The sequence below is a fragment of the Pimephales promelas genome, chromosome 15, assembly GCF_988280905.1.
Source record: "Pimephales promelas chromosome 15, fPimPro1.hap1.1, whole genome shotgun sequence".
Lineage (NCBI taxonomy): Eukaryota > Metazoa > Chordata > Actinopteri > Cypriniformes > Leuciscidae > Pimephales > Pimephales promelas.
Window position 1 is genome coordinate 8,716,140 of NC_142783.1, and position 23,438 is coordinate 8,739,577.

Below are 23,438 nucleotides of genomic sequence, written 5' to 3' on the forward strand. Positions count from 1 at the left end.
CAAGCTCCGTTCCCCATAGGATGATATGGAGTTGTCCTCGATTTTTGGACTCCAGCGATCTTCAACAGCTCTGCAATCAGGGCACTCTCAAAGTTGGCTCCTCGATCAGAGTGAATTCGGCCTGTGAAGCCATATATACAGAAGTAGTTATGCCACAGTTGATGCGCCACTGCTTTGGCAGACTGATTTGGACACAAGAAGGCATTAGCCATTTTTGTGAAGTGATCTGTAACAAGTACATCCAAGGAGCGGTTGGCAGAGTCCTCCGCTGACCAAAAGTCTACGCAGACGAGTTCAAGAGGCTCTGTCGTAATGATGTTCTGCAATGGTGCACGACCTTCTGGTTCAGGTGTCTTGCTGATCTCACATCGACGACAGCACTTTACGTACTCCTTCACATCCTTCTCCAGGCCAAGCCAAAAGAATCTTTGCCGAGCAAGATACAGAGTCCGCTGTTGGCCTTGATGTCCTGCTTGATCATGAATGCCTTTCAGAACCATGGTTTTCACTGCATCAGGCACAACATACAGGTAGGTTTTTCTCTTGGTGACACTATTCTTCGTCATCCTGTACAACACACCATTCTTCATCATCAGCTTTCCCCAATGTTTCATAAGTTTCAAGACAGCTGTCGGCTCATTCATTCGTTCCCTCCTATTTGGTCTCCGTCCTCTTTCGACAAACCAAATCATCCTGCTCAAAACATTATCTTCCTGTTGTCTCTTCATTAGATATTCATGGGACAGCACATCAACGTCTGATGATTCAGATGGCATTATTGCTTGCGGAATGTGAGGCAGTAACAAGGCATGAGACTTGGAGTTATTACCCTGCCTACATGAGTGCAGCACAACTTCCACTTCCTGCTTTGACATCGTACCAGGTAAGGAAACCTTAACTGTATTACAGGCAATGGCTGTTCCTCCAGTATCGGAAGGACTGTCAAGGGGGTTAGTAGACCAACGAAAGACATCTTGGACACAGCCTGTGTGTACAGCTGCAGTTTCGGCCAGCAATTTATCATAAGGAACTCTCGTCAGCAACTATGTTTTTTGGACCAGGAATGTACTTAATGTCAAACTGGTATGGTGCAAGTTTAGCAACCCATCTGTGTTCACAAACATCCAATTTTGCTTTGGACAGAAAGTATGTTAGTGGGTTGTTATCAGTCCACACAGTAAATTTCTGACCACAGAGCCAGTGATGGAATTTGTCACAAATCGCCCATTTCATGGCATAAAATTCTAACCTATGTGCAGGATATCTCGACTGAGCATAGGTAAGCGACTTGCTCGCAAAAGCAATAGGCCTGGCCATCGTCCCATTGCTAGGAACCTGTGACAATACAGCTCCAAGCCCGTTACTGGAAGCATCCACTGAGAGGAGGAAGGGCTCATTGAAGTTGGGATGAGCCAACAAGACTTGATCAAGCAAAGCCTGCCTTAATTTGTGAAACGCTTAACTACATTCCTCAGTCCAGTCCGAAGCAGACAACTCTCTCCGACACATTCGACGCTTCCGTTTTCCACGAGGAGCCTTTCTTCCAGTTGTGAGACTGAACAATGGTCTGGCAATAGCCGAACAGTCTTCAATAAACTGCTGGTAAAACACTACCATACCCAGAAAAGACCTTATTTTCTGCTGGCAGGGGACATTGGTACCCTCAACCATGAGATCACCCTCAGTGACGGAAGCAATGGCTGTAACTTTTTCTGGATCGGTAGCAATACCGTCTGCACTGATGATGTGACCTAAACATTTAACAGAGCTCCGCAAGAGGTGACATTTCTTCGGCGCAAGCTTGAGATTGTGAGTCTTCAAACGCTTAAACACCATCTCCAGCTCTTCGTTGGGTGCAAACACCAGGACGTCATCCAGATAACATAACAGGCTGTTGAAATTTTGATCCCCAAATATCGCCAACATCATCCGCATGAAAGTGGCCGGACTGTTGCACAGGCCCTGCGGTAAACGATTATATTCATATAACCCAAAAGGTGATGTATACGCTGTGTATTTCCGGTCATCTTCATGAACTTCCACATTATAGTAGCCAGATATGAGGTCCATGGTTGAAAAATAGGCGTTTCCACCCAACGCAGCAAGAGCATCTGCTTGATGGGGGAGGGGATGTGCGTCTTTGATCGTGCATGCGTTAATCCAGCGAAAGTCTGTGCATATTCTCAAATCTCCTGACTTGTCCAGACGAGAACAAGAGGTGATGCAAACTCGCTACTAGATTTTTGTATGATCTCACGTTCTTCCATCTCATTCAAAGCTTGCCGAAGTTTGTCATATTGATTCGGAGCAAGGCGTCGATACGGCAAACGAAAAGGCTTGTTGTCACTCAGGCGGATACGATGAATAAAGCCGGTTGCCTTTCCACAGTCCAACTTGTGTCTGGAAAATATAGAATGATACTGAGAGATAAGCTGCACCAGTTTTACTTTGCAGTCTGCAGACACGTCACAAGACTCCACATCCAAGTCAGCTAAGCCCAAGTCGTGTAAGACTGCCGTGACGTCAGCAGAATCGGAGACACTAGGCCCAGCTTTGACTGGTAAATTTAGAACATCTGTTGCACTCATCTCATCTTGTCTGTCAGTTAAAACATCAGCTGTTCTCTGAACGTTTTGCTCTAAATCCACTGAGGAAGCATCAGTAAACTCAGAGCAGTCAAAGTCCTGCAAGGCCATGCAAGGAAAAGCATCAGCAAGCGTAGAATTTCTTTTTAAAGTCACTGCTTTTTATGAAGGGTTTATCACTTTAAGAGGTACCCATCCATCTTCACGCATCAAAGCTACTGTTTTTCCAACCAGCACTGTCCTTGGCCTTGATTTTACTCTACTGGGCTCCAAGATGACAGCGCTACCAACTGAGATGTCATGAGTGCTTTTCAGTTTACCCCAAACTAAGTTTTCAGTCATGGGTTCGAGCGACACTGCCTTTTTGATCTTTACAGATCCCACTAAGTCGGGAACAGTACCATTCTTCCACCTCTCCACATTGGCTAGAAGATCAAGAAACTTGTTTTGCTCAATGAGATCACATTCACGTTCAGACACACTTTTTAGCAACTCTGAAGAACTTCTCAGCTGAAGAATCAAGTGTTTCAAGAGGTTACTGCCAAGAATTAGGTCATCACTCTGGCCTTTGACTACCAAAGTTGGAACAGTCACATGACAGCCGTACACCTTCATATCCAGCTCGCACACTCCCAGTGGGTTCGTTCTGGTGCCTCCACATCCAACCAAAACAACATCTGTTGGCGCAAGTGAAAGATTTGACAATACACCAGTACTCAGCAACTGAGGTATGATCCTCGAGCTCATGGTGCAAGCCATTGACCCAGTGTCAAGCATTGCTCTTGCCTCTACTTTTTCACCAATAATCACGGAAGTGTAGAAGAGATCATCATAAGGCTGAAGTTTCTGAGTATTTTGCAAGACAACTGTACATTGAGAACTATACTCTTCACATACACTTTTATATACAGATTCCAGGTCGTAATCAAATAACGATGGGGGGTCATCATTTGGCCTTGCACAAACCCCCTCCACATGCAGGCCTAGTCATTTCCCGGACATGGAACAGCATCTGTTTCAGGAATCACATTAGCAGGGCAGGCTTTGGCTTTAGGACACTCTGCATGTGCATGTCCTGCTTTGTAACCTTTTCCAACCTTTTCTTTTGGAAGTTGATGCTAGTGCTACCAGGGCTGGGGTGGTGTTGATGCAAAAAGGGGATGGAGACATGTGTAAACCAGTGTGTTATTTCTCAACCAAATTCAAAAAACACCAACTGAATTATTTCACCATAGAGAAGGAGACGTTGGCCATGCTCCTGGCTCTACAGCATTTTGAAGTGTATGTGGGCACAAGTTTCTTTCCGGTCTGTCACTGTTTACACAAATCATAATCCTCTTGTTTTTTTAGCCCGCATGTACAACAGTAACCAGCGGTTGATGTGCTGGGCCCTCCTGGCCCAAGGCTACAACCCTCCATATTAAACATAAGAGGGGAGCGGATAAAATCGTGGCTGATGCCTTGTAAGACCATTCTCTCTCCTTTTTGTTTATTTATTTATTTATTATTTGGTAGAACTGTGATAACATAACATCTGGAAGTTAAAATTCTTACAGTAGGTATATAAACTATTAAATAGGTTTGTTTTTATGGGTGAGGTGTTACGACCCGTGAGGTCTGTATGTGTTGGGTTTGTGTTGTTGTGGGTGTGGTCTGTTTTGCCTGCAGGGGTGTACCCGTGTCCTGAGCCTGACTTCATGGGAAATCCCGCAGCTGGAGCTGATCCGCGGCAATTAGGGAGACGAACAAACTGAGCCAGTGAAGCGCTCTCTCTACACCTTGGTGGCCTGCATCCCTCCGGTGTGAACTACTGCGTGAATTACTGCATGAACTACTGTGTGAGCGGCTGCGTGGAAAACTGTGTGAACTACTGCGTGAACTATTGTGTGAGTTTATGGTGCGGAGAACGGCGGGACATGATCCGCCGGGTGCTTGGTCTTCATTTCACTTCACACCGTGCGTCCGGTCATCTTGACGAAGCAGCTGGAAGTCGGCGTGGTGAGCGGCAGGCGGTGGGTTTTTTTTCCGAGTGTGCTTTAACCCGGTGGAGAGCCGTGGGGACTGTTTGTTGTGTTGCATACTTTTCATTTTGAATGCCATTTTAATTAATTTATGACACATCTCGTGTCTTTTTGATAGGAGTTTATTTCTTTATTGTTTGGAATAAATACATGAATCTGACACGTGTTTTGGGTAAATTATTTATTTTATTCATCCCTTATCCCCAGACATACCAGGGACGTAACAAATTGCAGAGGAAAGGAGAACAGGTGGAGTTTACTAATTCATGCAGAACAAGCACGCAGCATCTATTGAATGGGTAATTGATAAACTAATCTAATGTGAGACAGAGTGACCTGATGTCAGTTTTAAAAATGTTTTGGAACCAACATTTCAAAAGAGATAGGAATAGTATTGTAGCGTACTCCGCAAAAAACGAGACATATTTGAATAACAAAAAAGGTGTTTATTAGAGGCTGTTGTCGGCCACAACCCACGCCATTGTCTAGCATATTCACGTCCAGCAGAAACAGGAGGAGCATCAGGGGCAGTGTGCATGAGGTAGAGTCCTGAATAGCAGAGCGACATGCCATTAAGACCAGTGGCATATGGGTGTCTCAATCGTGCTGATGAGTTGATGTTAAAATGGACAACTGTTCAGCTAGTGTCCTGTTGAATCACTCCACAAGCCCATCACTTTGAGGGTGGAGTGGAGTGGTGCGGGTCTTATTGATCCCCAGACGCTCAAACATTAAAGAGAAGACCTTGGACTTGAAGTTTCTGCCTTGATCACTATGGATACACTGGGGCACCCTAAACCTACTAAATATGCCCTCCACCAAAACATTGGCAACAGATCAGCCTCCTGGTTAGGCAGTGCAAAGGCCTCAGGCCACTTCGTAAAGTAATCCATAGCGGTCAAAACAAAGCAATTTCCCTGCATGGTGCAAGGAAATGGCCCCATGACGTCCACCCCATCCCACTGCATTGGCTCCCCCACCAGAAACTGCTGCAGCTGCGCCCTAGACTTTCCCTGCGGCCCTTTGCATGCTGTAAAGAGATCACAACGTCTACAGAAGTCCTCCACATCATGCCTCAGCCGTCCCCAGTTGAAAGTCTGATGCAGATGCCGAAGTGTCTTCGTCACCCTAAAATGGCCAGACCTGTCAAAGCCATGCATGGCCTTCAACACTGCCTCTTGCATGTCTTTAGGCACCACAATTTGCCATATTTTTTCTCCTGTCGCTGGTACCATCCATGCTCGCTGGAGGATCCCCTCTGTCAGCCATAAATACTTGAACTTGGCCCATAATCCCTTGGTGCCTGGGGAGAGGCTGCTACCTCCTCCCATGATGGTCGCTGCTGTGCCTCTACCCACAGGATCACAGGCTGTAGGTCTGGGTCCCCCCTCTAATTCTCTGCCCATTAAGTGACATCCTGTAGCTCCCGACAGACCGGCTCGGCCCATCGCTATCATCCACCTTCTGGCTAAGCTTCAGGCACAACGTTTGGCAGCCTGGGTCTCGAGGATTTTTTTTTTTGAGCAAGCATTGATTATGTGTGACACGGTCTCAATTTTCGGGACGCATGAATTGGGCTTTAAACGCTGTGCGCGCACGTGCTACATGGGACGGGTGGTCACCCTAGACACAGGAACTGTGTGAGAGACACAAACAAGAGTGACGAACCGACACCAAGCACAAACAACTCCAGCGATATAAAGACAGATAACAAGCATAATGATAAGCTGCAGCTGAAGGCTAAGCTGAAGGTAACAGACTCAAGCTGAAGCAACAAACAGGCAGTACACACCCACAAATCCACGCCTACAAACACACCAACAGAAACTCAGAACCAACACCCGGATTGAGGAACTGTGACAAATATGAGGTACTGAGGATTTTTTCTCTGTAACAGAACAGCAATACTTTTCCCGGGGAAACGAAGGGCGCATTTGAAGTCGCTTTTGAATCGGGGTAACCTTCAACGGTGATGCGCCACAATGACGCACAATCAGCTTTAAATGCGCCCTCCAGAAGACGCATCCTCTGAATTGGGACACACCTAGGGTCTGGTCTAATTGTTCAACCCAGAACACTTACCCGACTATCCACATGTGAATAATCACCTGTATGCTACGGCCTCGAACTGTCTGATCTTTTTCAACTGTCTTCCTCAGTCTTCAAAAACTAAACTGCAAGAGTCTCTGGGAAGTACACAGTCCAAAACATGGAGTCGTAAAGAGCAAAGCTTATATTTTGTAAACCAAAAACACAACCCCACCAAGTTAAACAAGGGATAAAATAATGCAAACTCAAACATACAACTAGACAGCGTCCAAGTCAAATTAAAGTCCTGTTTGCTAAGTTTAATGCATTAGTTCAATCCCAGTTTACAAGAAATTTTTCCCGTAACTTTCACTAATGGCTTGTGGTGGAAAATTTTAAACTAAATCTAAAGCTAACCATGTTTTAACATTTGACCTCATTTAACCAGCTAAATCTCTGAGACAATGTACTAAGACATTCTGTACTTTAGATGAATGTATATGTCTCAAACGCCTGACTGTGTGTATAAATAGCAAATATGGGATATGACAGATGATTAAGTTAGAACTTATAATCAATGAAGTAATCATTAAAGGGATACTCCACCGGGTTTTCATATTAAACTATGTTATTCCCTTAATTAAGACGAGCTGATGCATACCTCTCTCGTCTCAGTGCGTGCACTATACATAGCTGTCAACATTGAACACTGAAAATAAGGGAGTTTTCCCGGGATCCATCCCCAAAATAAGGGATTTTTTTTTTACACGATTCTTACCCACAAACTTTAAAAATAAAGCACTAATCCTTAAAAGTCTAAATAGTTAATAACTAGCCTAGAAACTAGTGTCATTTAAAGAAAAAAAAAATCTATTTGGATTAGCGGTGTGTTGCTCTTGCCTTTGCGACAACAATTTCAACTGTTATCACATCTTCCAAAACCCACAAAATAGGGAAGTGGGCTGTCTGTTTATTTCAATTACATTTACACATTTTGTGTAGTTTTAAAGAGCCTATATTTAGCCTGGTGGTGGACCGTCACTCAAGACACACTGTTGTTATTGTAGCCTATCGTATCTTTATATCCTCCTGAGGCCCAGAACGTTTTTTTCCAAAAGTTTTTTCTTCTTCGTCGTGTAATCACATTGTTAAGAGCATAAGAAACAAATGGAAAAAAAAGAAAAGATGTTTTATTCATATGTTATATGACCTTAAATTATATATAGGCAAAACTAATGGCAATATAAATCGATTATTATAATTATTATTTGTTTAAATTACATTGATATCTGAATTTATGTAAAAACCTTGACTTTCAAACATCAAAATGTAAAATGTAGGCTATTCGAGTAAAAAATGACATATAAACATCGTTTCCTATTTTTTATTTATTTTTTTTTTGCCTGGAAACGCTTTCAACACGCTTGCATGTCGCTTGAAAAAATAGGCGTCAGTTCTATTTCTAGCATGCACGCGTTTTCTGGAGACGCGCGTGTCACGCAGGCAGTGTGCAAGCTCTAATCTGTTAACATGGGAGCCGAAATAAAAACGGACACGCCACACAGCCAGTGTGTCTCCGGCCAGCGCGCGCGGCGCCGCATCCGAGGATAAACGACTTCAAGCCGAATCAGCCCGAGCTCGAACGTCTCACACAATCATAGTAAAAAAAAGGGATATTTTACGGGAAGATACTAAAACGGGAAGACAGCGGGAAAAGAGCAAAAATACGTGAGAAACCCGGAAAAAACGGGAGGGTTGACAGCTATGGCACTATATCGCTCTGTATTGCCGCAAAACTATGTTAGCACTTAGCTTAGCCCAGTGCATTAAATATGGGCCAAAAACAGAAGTGACCAAACACTTCCTCGTTTTCCCTATTTAAACAGTTACTCGATTAGTGTAACTCGACCTAGACTGGTGACACAAAATAAACGTTGTGTTTTTCTAAGCGTTTAAAATTGATGACTATATTGTATGGCGGAATACCATAAAAAAAAAGCATGAATTAATGGATATTAGTGCACCCGTATTGTAAAGTGTTACCAAAAGTGCTTTAGAGCACTTCAACTTGGCGCAATAATACCTTCACTCGTGAAAAGTCCTCTTACCGGCTCCCACTTTGTCGCATGTCACGTTGGCTGCATTGACGGAAATAAGAGGGAGGGGGAGAGCGAGGAAGCGGGAGCCGGTAAGAGGACTTTTCACGAGTGAAGGTATTATTGCGCCAAGTTGAAGTGCTCTAAAGCACTTTTGGTAACACTTTACAATACGGGTGCACTAATATCCATTAATTCATGCTTAACTAATACACAGATAATCATGAGTTAATGCATAACTAATGAAGAACTAAACCATTAATTAATGATTACTGCATCAGCAACTAATAAAGAGTCAATATGATTAATAGATTAAGTAATACATGAATTGCTATTAATTCAATGTGTCATTGTGTATTAATTCCTTAATAACACATTTTATTAACTAATAGTGTAAATTAATGTATTAATTACGACAATTAGTCCAAGCTATGCACTTCAACTTCCAGTTGTCTGCTTTAATTAATCATTAGCTAATGATTTGCAAATGTATCATTATGTTATGACTTTACTTGTTGGGGCACATCATTATTAACTAGTCATTTAGTAATTGTAGTAATTTGCACATGAATTTGCACTAACAATGAAGTAATTAATCATGTATTAACGCATATTTGTGTACCTGTCATATTATCTGTAGGTTGAAATTCAAGGCTTTGGCTCATTCTGGTAATTAACATATTAATTAACACTATTAGTTAAAAAAATGTGTTATTATGGAATTAATCCACAATTACATATTTAATTAAAAACAATTCATTTATGAACTAATACATTAACCTTACAGACTCTTAATTAGTTCCTAATGTGGTAATTATTAATGAATAGCTTAGATAATCATTAGTTAGACATTAATTCAGTATTATCTGTGCATTAGTTAACCCCCTGAGCCCGACGGCGTCGTCGACGATGCCACACGTCACCTCCGATAAATGTTTACATAACTCGATGACAGATTTATCGATTTTCTTACCGTTTTTTCCAGCAGAAAGCTAACGAGCTAGCCATCACGGGGGTGTCTTTCGGGTCTTTCTAGCCTTTACAGAAGGTTTTCTATCCAGCCTGGAACTTGTGCTTCCTTTCAGAGGTTTTCAGCAATAAATCCAAACGCTTTATGTCAAACTTTGATACTCTTGAAGTCCATAATTCATAAATATCCCGTCATTTTTGCCGCTAGCTCGATGCTAGCGGACATTCTGGATATCACGTGATGTTTTCACGTGATGTTTTTTGACCAATTACAGGCTGATCCGTAGTAAACATTGGTGTGCGTCATTACGCATGAACCAAGCGCTGATATAGTGTAGAGAGATAGAGAGACTCACGGAGACGCGCGATTCACAGAGAAACACAGCGAAATGGACGTAAATAAAGCGCTGGTCTATTTTGTTGCATTGCAGGATGATGGATTTTCAGGAGAACAGAGCTTTTTGACAGATGAGGAACTAGATTACCAGGATAGACCCAGCTGAAGTGCCATTTATTTATTTACTGTACAAAAGTATTATAGTAGTATAAATGTATTATAACAGAATAAAAAGAACATAATAAATAAAAGAATAAATAAAATAGAAATGCAAAACCTGTAATGTGGCCCTATGTGTGATTGCTGATAGGAACTGTTTTGAGGCTTGGCACCAGTGAATTTCATGAGGCCCCAAACACCTGGACTTCTTTTGGAAAAATGTCAATAGTTTTTGTTCTGTACAAGTTATAATGTTTATTCCTGTGCTCCAGGACTCCAAAGACATGAACAAACTATTTTCCAGAGGAAAATTGCTTAGCTTTTGTTTATTTGTGTGTGATTTCAATAAATATTTGAGTGATTCCATTTCCGATTTATTTTTTCATTTGTCTTTATGGTCCCATAACTTATTTTACATTCAGGTGACATCAATGTAACACAAATATGCTGAAAGTTCAATTTGTCCTGAAAAAAAGAGGTGTGTCAATTGTCTGTGCACCAAAGGGTTGATATTTTACAAGCTTTTTTAGTAAATGACACCAGACGGAAAATTTATAGTAAAAATACCCTTAGGTCTCAGAGGGTTAAGCATGAATTAATGCTTATTAGTGCACCCGTATTATAAAGTGTTACCGCACTTTTTTATGGTATTCTGTCATACAATATAGTCATCAATTCTAGAAAAACACAACGTTTTATTTTGTGTCACCAGCCTAAGATGAGTTACACTAATCGAGTAACTGTGTTTAAATAGGGAAAACGAGGAAGTGTTTTTGGTCGCTTCTCTTTTTGGCCCATATTTAATGCACTGGGCTAAGCTAAGTGCTAACATAGTTTTGCGGCAATACAGAGCGATATAGTGCACGCACTGAGACGAGAGAGGTATGCATCAGCTCGTCTTAATTAAGGGAATAACATAGTTTAATGAAAACCCGGTGGAGTATCCCTTTAAAACAAAGTCTCCTCTACCCAGTAATAGGAGATACTGTAAATGAAGAACCAATAATGTCATTTGAAAATACCTCCCTATTGCATAAAAACTGTTGAATCAGTGTTTTCTGGGGGATTCTTAATGGAATTTGAGATCCACGGCCTTGTTTTTACTTGGGAAGTTCCCTGAGTAATGCTCGAGAACTCTCCTGGCCGTGATTAAAAGCATTGAAAGGACATTTGCTGGAGTCTGTCGGTTATTTAAGCTGTGCAGCAAGAACAATCGGCGGATGTCGACTGTAGATGCGCTAGGGTTATAGGATTAGCACCCGGCGGACGTCGACTGTAGATGTGCTAGAATATAGGGTAGGTTTAGTGCTCAGCGGACGTCGATTTGTAGACGCGCTAGTGGTAAAAGACTTGGCCTACTAGAGTGAGTATTATTGTAGGGCAGTCAGGTTCAAGAAAAAATACGTTACAGGCCTTTAAAGTTATGTAAATGTTAGGACGAAACATTTTTAAAACATTTAAAAAAATGGATGTTTTGAACACATGAAAACATTCAGAAATTACGTTTTCATAACACTTTCAAAATTATAAGATGGAACATTCCTTTAATATTCACATAAATCAAGAAAAAAATGTTTTTGATACATTAGTTATCTTACTGAGGCTTCTGCTCTCCAGAGCTCCGCCAGGATAGCAGTTGCGAGTCGTAGGCTCCTCTTGATTTGACTTTTTGAGATAATTATTAAAACAGGGCCTTGGCACTCAACAAAAACAGCGTCCATGTATATCCAGATCACACAGTAATCAGCTACCAATAATATTTTTGGTTCCATTTGTTTGTGAACAGGGAAAAAATCATGAAAATTCATAAATACTCCACCCACCGTAACAGTTTCTCACAGGAGCTGAATATTTCTCAACACCGCTCTCAATGTTTTGAGTCTGGGAGGCTCAATGTTTACAGTTTTTGGGGAGATAAACCCATGAATGGCATACTAATAATAGTGAACAACCTGGGTTAAGGGAATGTATTTTACCATAACAATTATCACCTTTAAGTAGCTTGAGTGATTAAATAAATACAAAAATGAATCCTGATTTCACTGCATAATATTTTGAAAATCCCATGGAGGAAAATCCCTCTCATAACAGTCAAAAAGATGTTAAAAGATGTCTGTAATTGTTTACTCTCCAGGAGTGTGTCTGCCAAGAAATCAAATGTCGGTAGAACTTTATTTTACAGTCCTGCATGCACATACTTTGTACAGTACTATGTACTAGTAACTAGGTACTAACCCTGAACCTAAACTTAACCTTAACCCATGTTATATAATAATAGTTTCTTAGGTAAGTAGACTGTAAGTACACATATTGTAAAATAAAGTGCAACCCTAAAGTCAAAATAAAGTAAAACTTTATGGTATGGCAGGCAATAATATCAAACAGAGGTAAGTGCAGTGAATGACCCCTGGTAGCCCCATAGGTGTGCATTAAGGTTAATGACACATAGTGCAGGCCCTCTGATTGTGTGTGTTGTGACATTTTCATCTTGTTGTCTTAACCGTCTAGTTAAACCACATTGTATCATGCAAAGGTCATTTCACCCATGTGGGAAGGTGTAACACTACCACCAATCAGAGGGTTCCTTTAATTTACAAAACAAGTTTTCTGAGAAAGAAGGAGTGTTTTGGCAACACTTCCATGTTTTGTTATTCACAGCAGCTCTAGTGGTGCATCCTGAGCTATAGTACATTTAATGATTAGAGAATGTGGTGTTAATGTGGACCTCATTAGTGTCAATTATAGGTGCCCATGGTTGAACATGAGTCTACGCAAAAGTCTTTAGTTGTGGACATAGTGTGACTAAGAAATGCAATTTATTATTTCCACAACAAAGTTTATTTTTTTGTAATAAACAAATAAGTTTTTTTTTGTCACACAAGCACAAATGAGGGGATTCTGCTTCATGCAACCTCCTGATTCACAAATTATTAAATGTGGTTAATAATTAATAACTTTACTTGAATGACTTAACTCTTATATAATAATAATAATAATAATAATAATAATAAAAACACTTTTATTTTGAACAAATTCTAATACTATACCTACTTTTATTCATCATCATATGATACTTGAGCATTGTTATGAGCATTGGTAGAATATGAGCATTGGTAGAATGGTTTGTTTCCTCAACACACTGCATAAGTTACATTCCATTGATAATGCAGAACAACAGCACAAATGCATACTTTTCCTGTTATCACTGTAAAGCTGCTTTGAAACAATCTGTATTGTATAAACCGCTATATAAATAAAGGCGACTTGACTTGCAGACATTAAACATGGGTGAACTCAAGGCGAAAGAGACCTGTGCAATAATTATCTCCCTCATTATCACATGCACTTAAGTTTTGGGTAACACTTTATTTTACGACCCGCAAACAACTGTGTAAGTACACTGAAATTACGGTGTACATTTCTGTAATTATAGTGTACTTCCGTATAAGGGAACAATATGTAAAGTTTGGGGTAATAAGGGGGTAACAAGCAGATACAAGCAAATTATTTAATTAATCAAAAAATAACAGGTACCTATTCTGTTAATATATTCCAGGCAAAGATTGTACGTCTGTTGTTTATAAAATGTATCACATTTCTGGCAAAATATGTTCAGGGTAATTTTGACATCTGTGGGTTGAAAATTAAACACGCATAACATATATATATATATATATATATATATATATATATATATATATATATATGTAATGATAAAAATTATATTTATTGGCTTTTCTTACTAGATACTAGATTACAACAAAAGTCAAAATAATTTGTTTCTGCTATGATTTTAATTTAGACCGTACCATGTGGTAATTAGTACTCACCTTATTGAATTGCAATGACACTTAAATGTCAGGGAAAATATACTGTGTAATTAAAACGTTTTTTTTTTTTTTTCTGATAACTTCTCTGTAATTACAGTGCAAATAGTGTTGTTTCGTATTGCTACATAGTAAGTAGCATTTGTTACCCCCTTGTTCCATGTAGTTACAGGGTAAGTGTAACCCCTGCGGGCTGTAAATTAAAGTGGTGCTTGTTACCCCTTTATTACCCCAAACTTAACATATTGTTCCCTTATACCTACACGGAAGTACACTATAATTACAGAAACGTACACCGTAATTTCGGTGTACTTACACAGTTGTTTGCGGGTCGTAAAATAAAGTGTTACCAAGTTTTGTTGGTAACACTTTAGAATACGGTTCCTTCGTTAATGAATAACTACACAAGAACTAATGAGTAACACAATATTAACAATCTAGTAACTATTATTAACTAACAAGAAACTCTGATTAACGAACTACTAAGTAATATCGCACAGACGAAAGTGGTAGTTCACTATTAAGTAATCAATAACTACTATTTTTTCAATACTTCCCAGAGAACTACTGAAAAGTTTATTAGCAATCTAGTAACTACTATTAACTAAAATAAATTCTTATTAACGAATTAGTAAGTAATAGCTCACAGATAAAAGTGTTACTAGATACTTCTGTGGGAGTTACTAATTATTTGGATTCGTATTATAAAGTGAAGATCATTGGAACTAACTAGTAATTACTCAAGTGTTACTAAAGACATTTTCTAAAAGTATACTAAAGTTCACCAAAAATCTCAAACGGTTGCACAAATCATGACTAGATCATGTAGTAACACTTGAGTAATTACTAGTTAGTTCCAATGATCTTCACTTTATAATACGGATCCAAATAATTAGTAACTCCCACAGAAGTATCTAGTAACACTTTCATCTGTGAGCTATTACTTACTAATTCGTTAATAAGAATTTATTTTAGTTAATAGTAGTTACTAGATTGTTAATAAACTTTTTCAGTAGTTCTCTGGGAAGTATTAAAAAAATAGTAGTTATTGATTACTTAATAGTGAACTACCACTTTCGTCTGTGCGCTATTACTTACTAGTTCGTTAATCAGAGTTTCTTGTTAGTTAATAATAGTTACTAGATTGTTAATATTGTGTTACTCATTAGTTCTTGTGTAGTTATTCATTAACGAAGGAACCGTATTCTAAAGTGTTACCAAATAAATAAACAATAAATAATTAAACTCACTTCTTCTTAAATTCAACTCTTCTTGTGAGTTTTAATCATTCACACAAATGAACCTATAGCACCTCTTATAGGTTCTCTCACAGCACCTCTTGTGAGAATTTACACATTCATACAAATGAACCTATAGCACCTCTTATAGGTTCTCTCACAGCACCTCTTGTGAGAGTTTACACATTCATACGTGTTGCCAGTTAACAAAACAAATCAAATGACACTGAACCACGTTTTACATCTGCTTTATTTTTCCTTTGTCAAATCAATCAATTGTTTAAATGTTCTTTAAGATCTTCAATGCTTTAAACTGAATAGTTCAACAAGTAACAGGTGATAATTTATCACTCAACCACACTACTCAAATTCCCCACATAGGGTCACTGTAATGCTTTAACCAAAGAAAAGAGTATGAACTCCAAATGAATAATTAACCAAAGATATCTTAACAGATAATTTAGTAAAGTCTCAAAGTGTCAATTTTTCAATGTCAAATATTTACGAATGTTAGGGCACACTTTCAGAGTGAAACACTTTCAAAGCAAACACAAACACGGTAGTGGCACCCTACACAAACACAAAACCCCTGTTAGCATTTTCATCATGTGCTTTCAAACACCATGTCACAAGAATCAAATATAACATACACAGGATATTATGCACGTTATTCACATTTCTTATGCACTTTACATTGAAAATTGACTTCCCGAACTCTTTTATAGAGATTTCGAAATGCAGTCTCGTGCAATCAAACATCTTCGATCATCTCGAACTATTCGCAAAATACACATACACAAGATGAAACAAACACATCCTATGACATTAGATTAAATTTATTATCATCACATTTACTCACATAGAGCATCAATTAAATCAAGGATGATACTCGACACACGGCTGGATTAATCTCATGCACTGCTGTTTTCCGTTTCTCTCTGCATTGCGCTCTATTAACACGTCATCATTAGGGGCTCGCTTTTCTTAAAGGGGAAGTACTTTTTTACAAGTTCAAACACCACCTGGCTACATACGCATGAACCTATAGCACCTCTTATAGGTTCTCTCACAGCACCTCTTGTGAGAATTTACGCATTCATACAAATGAACCTATAGCACCTCTTATAGGTTCTCTCACAGCACCTCTTGTGAGAATTTACACATTCATACGCATGCGCTTTCACTTCATTTGACCCACGATCTGCTCTGTCAGGTGTCACAAATCCGGGAGACACAGATGGGTAAGTTCAGTGAGTTTATTGGAACAGATGTATCAGTAAAACCAGGTGAGTAACGGTAGTCAGAGATTTGCATATCAGGATGAACAGTTAGTAAACAGAGTCTCTTATCTTGATGCAGGATGACCAGAACTGAAGACAGACTGAGAACGAGAGCAGGGACATGGGATCTGGACCGGAATGCAGGCTGATGGTAACTGGATGAGAACTTCGAGCAGGTAAGTAACAGGTAGGTGAGGAATCAGGTGAGCGGGAGTCCGATTGTCTAGTGTATAGATGAGACCAGACACTGACTGAGTGAACTGGGGTGACTTAAATAGTGAAGGTAGATTGGATGATTATTGAAGGCAGGAGGTAGTGACAGGTGATGATGATTAGAATTCCGGTGAAGCTGATCGAGTGGGCGGAGTGAAGGTGTCTGACGCTGGTGTTGGTGTGTCCGTGACATCATGGGACCACACGAAACAAATTAAGCAAAAGCTGCTTACCTTGTTTTTGGTCGACCTTTTGTTTCGTGGGGTCACCGACAGGCGTCGTCACCATGGCCGCTCTCCTCTCGAAGCTCCTGGCTGCCGCTCTGCAATTATGTTGTGGCAGATTTCCAGTCCCAATTCAAATCATCAAAGTCTGGTTCAGGTCTTGAAGAAATTTCTCAGAGTTGAGGTTCTGGGTCTCAGAAAAGCAACTTTATTGAGCAGTTCAACAAAGTGAGATGCCAGCTGGCCATCTGATCTTACTCATTGCACTCATTGGTCTGCACTCATTTCTTATACCTTGTGGTAGCCAATTAGCGCTCAAATTGTTAACTTTCTCTCTTTGCTCCTCCTTATTACTCCTCCCAAATTAAAACACCTGCATCATCATTTTATTGGGACAACCTTCTTTGCGCATGCGTATCATTTCTTTAAAAAAAATGGACATCTGTATTAGTGTCTTTTTACACAATGGGCTTCTTGTTTCAGTACGCTTTTCTCAGTGGCACATTGTTACATTGTATATAATTTGTTTCTCTCCCAGTGCCTTCCAATACCTGCATCTGGGCTACAAGTGTTTTTTGGGTACTTTTCCACTCTCTCATGTGGCCTATGACCCTAGTTTCCAGGTCCTCATGTGCCCTATGACCCTAGTTTTTTTTTCTGCTTGGCATTACATCACATGCACGCTTCTTTCACATGTACAGCACGCTTCTTTCACATGTACTGGATGCTTTTTTCACATGTACATAGGACAAGCAGAATTCTCCAACAAAGGTGTCTTGAACTTGAACGATCTACAGATACGAGGTGGAGCTCGAAATCTGGCTCCATCGGCAAAGTACTGACGTTATTTGATGTAATTTTAGAAACGCTGTCGGAGTTCTCCGAAACAAGTGGCCAAACAAAACTGGAAACTGATTCACTCATGCATCAAATTCAGACAAAAAAAAAATTGTATTTCTGTTGGTGACATTTGGGAAATTATTTGATACCAGTGACGTTGCTACCAGGGCTCTACAAAGCAGCACAATTTCAGTCACCGACTGCCTGTCCCATACTCACCTCCAGCGAGCTGTTCGGAGACATCAGAACCAGGCCAACATTCGATGTACCGATGCACCTCAATATCTTCCTGGGCAATTGGTCTGGCTCTCAACCAGGGACATCCGTCTCCGACAGCCCTGTCGTAAGCTGAGTCCCAGATATATTGGTCCGTTCGCGATACAGAGGCAGATCAACCCCGTCACCTACCGGCTATCACTTCCCGCTCACTACCGTATTGCCATATACTCACTACCATATACTTCCATGTCTCTCTGCTCAAACCATACACTAACCCTCTCACTCCTTCCTCCCCAGGGTCTGGTGCTACGGTTGTGCCCCCTCCTCCTGCGGATCCGGAGGACGACAACATCTACCGAGTCCATGAGATCCTCGACTCCTGACAACGGGGCGGCCACTTGGAATACCTCGTTGACTGGGAGGGATTCGGTACAGAGGAGAGATGCTGGGTCAATCGGGAGGACATTCTGGATCCCTCTTTACTCCAGGACTTCCATGCTACTCATCCAGATCGTCCAGCGCCCAGGGGCCGTGGTCGTCCCTGTCGTCGGTCCCGTCCGCCAGCTGGAGCTGGCCGTGGGAGGGGGGGGGGGTGGGGTACTGTCACGGATCCATCAATGTCAGCACCAGACACCATCACTCCGCCCACTCGTTCCAGCTCCCCAGAATACTAATCACCATCACCTGTTCTCATCAATCACTGTGCTAATCATTCTCCCTATAAATATTCACCTCTCACAGTCACTCACTGTCTGGTCTCGTCTACACTACGACCACAGACTCCCGCTCCACTTCTACTTTGGAAAGGATTACTTAACCGCTGGCTCCAAGTTTCATCTGCTCCTCATCTACTCCTGTTCCCGGTCTTCTCCTGTTCTCCTCTCCGCTGCTGCAGCCCATCAGTCATCCATTCCTGCTCAAGATAAGAGAAACGCTATCAGACTGTTGACCAGCTACTTTACTGAACTCCAACTACATTACTCACCTGCTATATGCCTTTAATCACCTGTCTCAATAAACCTGGTTTATACTCACTCATCTGTGTTCTTCTAATCAGTGACAGTAGGTTGTTTTGGATAAATGTGTCTACGAAATGCTTCAGTTTAACTTGGTGGTGTTGACATTAAATTAGCATGAGTGTAACAGAATATTGATGAAAATTAACTCAACAAAATATTAAAAATGTGACTACAGTGTGCATGCAACAACAAATAGGCTAATGAAAAAGTGATTGTGATGATGAGAGACAGACAGAGGACCCAAAAGCGTTTGCAGCAAGGAGTCAGTTTAATGAACGGAAAGAAGTCCACAGGTAAGGACTGTTCACAAATAATATAATGTTCAACAAAGGTCGACCCGCAGAGCGGGTAACAGGCGAGACTCTCTTCTTAGGCTGACCAGCGAAAGCGGCCGGTGAAATCAGACACCGAAGAACCACAGCAGCCCTGGTGAGCACGGGAGGAAGATCCCTCGGCTAGTGGAGGTGAGCTGGCATCAGACAAGGGCTCTGAAACAAGCACAGCAGAGTAGCGACAAAGTAGCGGTGGAACAAACTCACAGTAGCACAGTGCTGGACAGGACAGGACTGGACAGGACTCGTACGAGAGGTAGGTAACATACACAGACTACACGTCTTGGCTGAAAGAATAATCTGGCAAAGAGGTAGAGAACAGCAGTGGTAAAAGAAGCCGACAGAATTAGAGAAAAGGGAGAGCAGGTGTGAAAGAATGATTGGAAAACGAGCATAAAGCAGCCGCAGCTGTAGGTAATGAAACAGCGGAGAAGGCGAGAACAGAAGCGAGAACACATGACAACCAACAGGGGGAGACAAGGAACCGAGAAAAGGGACCAGGATCATGACAGTACCCCCTCCTCAACGAGCGCCTCCTGGCGCTTCCGAGGAGGAGGACTGCCGAGACCGGAGGAAATCATCGACGAGTGGATGTCCCGGGACGAGACCCAACTCCTCTCCTCAGGACCGTATCCCTCCCAATCTACTAAGAATTGATGCCCACGACCACGACGGCGCATATCTAAGAGACGACGAACCTTGTAAACCGGGGAGCCCTCCACACGAAGAGGAGGAACGGATGGACGAGCAGGAGCGCGCACCGCAGGCTTGATATACGAAACATGGAACACAGGGTGGACACGACGGAAATTGGGAGGAAGAGAAAGCTTAACCGCCACCGGGCTGATGATCTTAATGATGCGAAACGGGCCGACAAAACGAGGAGCCAGTTTACGAGACTCCGACTGGAGGGGTAAATTGGAGGTGGACAACTATACTTTCTGACCACAGGCGTAGCGCGGACTCTTAACGCGACACTTATTCGCGGAGATGCTCATGTGTCTCCTCGAGCGACACAGAGCTGATCTCACCCCTCTCCAAGTGCGCTTACAGCGATCGATAAACGCTTGGACCGAAGGTACATTAGACTCCGACTCCTGCGAGGGGAATAACGGAGGCTGACCCAGGCAACAATGAAACGGGGATAACCCGGTGGCTGAAGTAGGCAGCGAGTTGTGAGCGTACTCAGCCCACACGAGTTGCTCGGACCAAGACGAGGGATTACGGTGAGCGAGACTGCGAAGCATGCGGGCGACGATCTGATTGGCCTGTTCTGCCTGTCCATTGGTCTGGGGATGAAAGCCGGACGAGAGGCTAACGGAAGCTCCGATTAGACGACAGAACTCCTTCCAAAACTGAGAGGAGAACTGTGGTCCCCTATCAGAAACCACGTCGGTTTTAGGACCGTGAATCCTAAATACCTGATCGACCATGACCTGGGCTGTCTCTTTAGCCGACGGAAGTTTGGCGAGCGGGATAAAGTGCGGCAGACTTAGAGAAGCGATCAACGACCGTTAAAATGACTGTGTTGCCTGCAGAGGGAGAAAGCCCAGTGATAAAGTCGAGTCCAATATGGGACCAAGGACGCGACGGGACCGGTAGCGGATGAAGTAACCTGGCAGGGGGCGAATTACCAGTCTTAGTCTGGGCACAAATCCCACAAGCAGCCACAAATCGACGCGCATCACGTTCCAACGAGGGCCACCAAAAACGCTGGCGGATAGTCGCGAGCGTGCCCCGCACACCGGGGTGGACGGACAATTTGAAGGCGTGTCCCCACTGGAGGACTGCTAAACGCGTGGAGAGAGGAACAAACAGGCAGTGCCCAGGACAATTGGGCGGGATGATAGCGTGAGCGAGGGCGCGCTTAACCATCCTCTCGACGCCCCAAACCGCTCCCCCACCACGCACCGGGAGGGAATCACCTCCTCAGGCGTAGAGGGGGCGGCTGAGGAGTCGAAGAGACGGGAAAGCGCGTCTGGCTTGACGTTCTTAGAGCCGGGACGATAAAGAATAGAGAAATTAAAACGAGTAAAGAACAGTGCCCAGCGAGCCTGGCGAGCGTTCAATCTCTTGGCAGAACGAATATACTCCAGGTTTCTGTGGTCCGTCCAGACAATGAACGGAATCGGAGCTCCCTCCAACCATTGACGCCATTCACCCAAAGCCAACCGGATGGCGAGTAACTCACGATTCCCGACGTCATAGTTGCGTTCCGCGGGTGAGAGGCGATGCGAAAAAAAAAGCGCAGAGATGCACTCTCTCATCAGCAGGTGAGCGTTGAGAAAGAACAGCCCCGACCCCCACCTCAGAGGCATCGACCTCGACGATGAATTGTCTCGAAATATCGGGGGTGAGCAGAATAGGCGCGGAAGTAAAACGAGACTTGAGAAGATTAAAAGCGCGTTGCGCGGAGTCAGACCACGCAAATTTAGACTTAACTGAAGTCAGGGCGGTGAGAGGCGCGGCCACCTGACTGAAGTTACGTATAAACCGACGGTAAAAGTTGGCGAAACCAAGGAATCTCTGAAGTGCGACTCGGGAGTCGGGAACGGGCCAATCAGTAACCGCCTGCACCTTCTTGGGGTCCATACTGATCCCCTCAGCGGAAATGACCGAACCAAGAAACGAGACGGAAGAAGCGTGAAAAGAACACTTCTCTGCCTTTACAAAGAGATGATTCTCGAGGAGTCGTTGAAGGACTCGACGCACGTGTTGGATGTGCACTTGGAGAGAGGGCGAAAAAATCTAAATGTCGTCGAGGTAGAAGAATACAAAGATATTCAGCATGTCCCGAAGGACGTCGTTTACGAGGGCTTGAAACACGGCAGGCACGTTGACCAATCCGAACGGGAGGACGCGATATTCAAAGTGCCCAAGGGGCGTGTTAAACGCGGTCTTCCACTCGTCCCCTTCCTTTATACGCACGAGATGGTAGGCGTTGCGAAGGTCGAGTTTAGTAAACACCCTTTCTCCCTGCAAGAGTTCAAAGGCCGAGGACATCAGTGGCAAGGGATAACGGTTCTTGACAGTGATGTCGTTCAGCCCCCTATAGTCAATGCAGGGACGCAAGGAACCGTCCTTCTTTTTGACAAAGAAAAACCCCGCGCCAGCGGGCGACGAAGAGGGGACGATGGTACCGTTACGTAGTGACTCGGAGAGATAATTCTCTAATGCCTCGCGTTCGGGAGCCGACAAGGAATAAAGTCGTCCCCGAGGTGGCATAGACCCTGGGAGGGGATCGAAACTGCAATCGTACGGTCTATGAGAGGGAAGGGAAGTCGCCCGGGACCGACTGAACACCTCCCGCAAGTTGTGATACTCCTCCGGTACCCCCGTCAAATCACCCGGCCCCTCCTGTGAGATAGAGACAGAAGACACAGGAGGGATAGCAGAGGTTAAACACTTGGTATGACATGACAACTTCCACGACAAAACAGAACAATTAGACCAGTTGATCTGCGGGTTATGCTGAACCAGCCAAGGGTGACCTAAGACAACCGGACAAAAGGGCGAACAAAAAACTAAAAAAGAAATAGTCTCTCTATGATTCCCCGAGACGGTGAGTGAGAGGGGAATAGTCTTTCTCTGAATTCTAGGAAGAGAACTTCCATCTAAGGCAAAGAGAGGGGTGGAGTCTTTTAAGTCTATTAGGGGAATACCTTGGTCCATGGCAAGTTTCCCTCCGCCCCCGAGTCCACCAGGGCGGAACAGGTGATGGAGGAACTAGACCATAGGAGAGAGACGGGTAGAGTGGTACACGACCTCGACGGAGAGTCCCTGGAAGATGCGCTCGCCAGTAGCCCTCCTCCTACTGGCGAGCGTTGGCTTTTACCGGGCACGTGTTGATGAAGTGGTTGTGCGCTGCACAATACATGCACAGACGGTTGATTATCCTCCGCTCCCGTTCCTTGGCCGAGACGCGTAACCCGCCCAGCTGCATTGCCTCCTGCTCCAGACCAGCGGGGGGCGGCAAAGTGACGGCGGGTGGTGAGGACCGCCGAGAGAGCTCCGGACCACGAGCACGGCGGCGCAGATCGAAGCGCTTCTC